The sequence below is a fragment of the Plecotus auritus genome (genome assembly GCF_963455305.1).
Source record: "Plecotus auritus genome assembly, chromosome: 5".
Classification (NCBI taxonomy): Eukaryota; Metazoa; Chordata; class Mammalia; order Chiroptera; family Vespertilionidae; genus Plecotus; species Plecotus auritus.
In genome coordinates, this window is record NC_137776.1 from 17,012,492 (window position 1) to 17,013,207 (window position 716).

Consider the following 716-nt stretch of genomic DNA (forward strand, 5'->3'; position numbering starts at 1 on the left):
AAGAAGCGTATTGAGGGGTTCTATTTCAACTTGGAATTCTGGCAGGGAGCTCTTCTGCTCGTGCTCCTCCCCCCTTGCAATAACTCGCAAGAATATGTTGGTCAGCAAAGAGGCCGTGATGTTTAAAAATAAAAAGCAGACGTATAAGGAAAGCCCATCAAGTCTTAAAACTGGTTTCCTTTCTAGGGAGCACAACCTCTCTCTCTCTCCCCCACTTCCTCCCTCTCTCTCTCTCTTAAACTGGATGCTAAATAAAAATAATTTAAAAATACTTTTTATAACCTAATTTTCTTTCTATAATTTAATGAAAAATATCAAATGGAATGGAAATGACAGCAAGATTTACCTTCTTGCCAAATAACTTTTTTTTAACAGTAACTTTCAAAGTAGACACCCGTTTTATTTCCTAAATAGCATAAAGTTTGATTATTTATTTATCACCTACATTTTTCATCCATACTAAGGAGATAAGATAAATTCTTAAAGTAACCTAAGTGGCCAGAGAAATAAAGAGAGAAAGGACTTTAATTATCAACATGGTGTGAGTTTGTCTGGGTGAGTAACAGGTTTCCTTTCTGTCCTTGGTGTCCTGGGTTTGCAAGGCTAGACTCTCATATTAAGAAGCATAAGAAGCCGAGGCCGGTTTGGCTCGGTGGATAGAGCATTGGCCTGCGGACTGAAGGGTCCTGGGTTCGATTCCGGTCGAGGGCACGTGC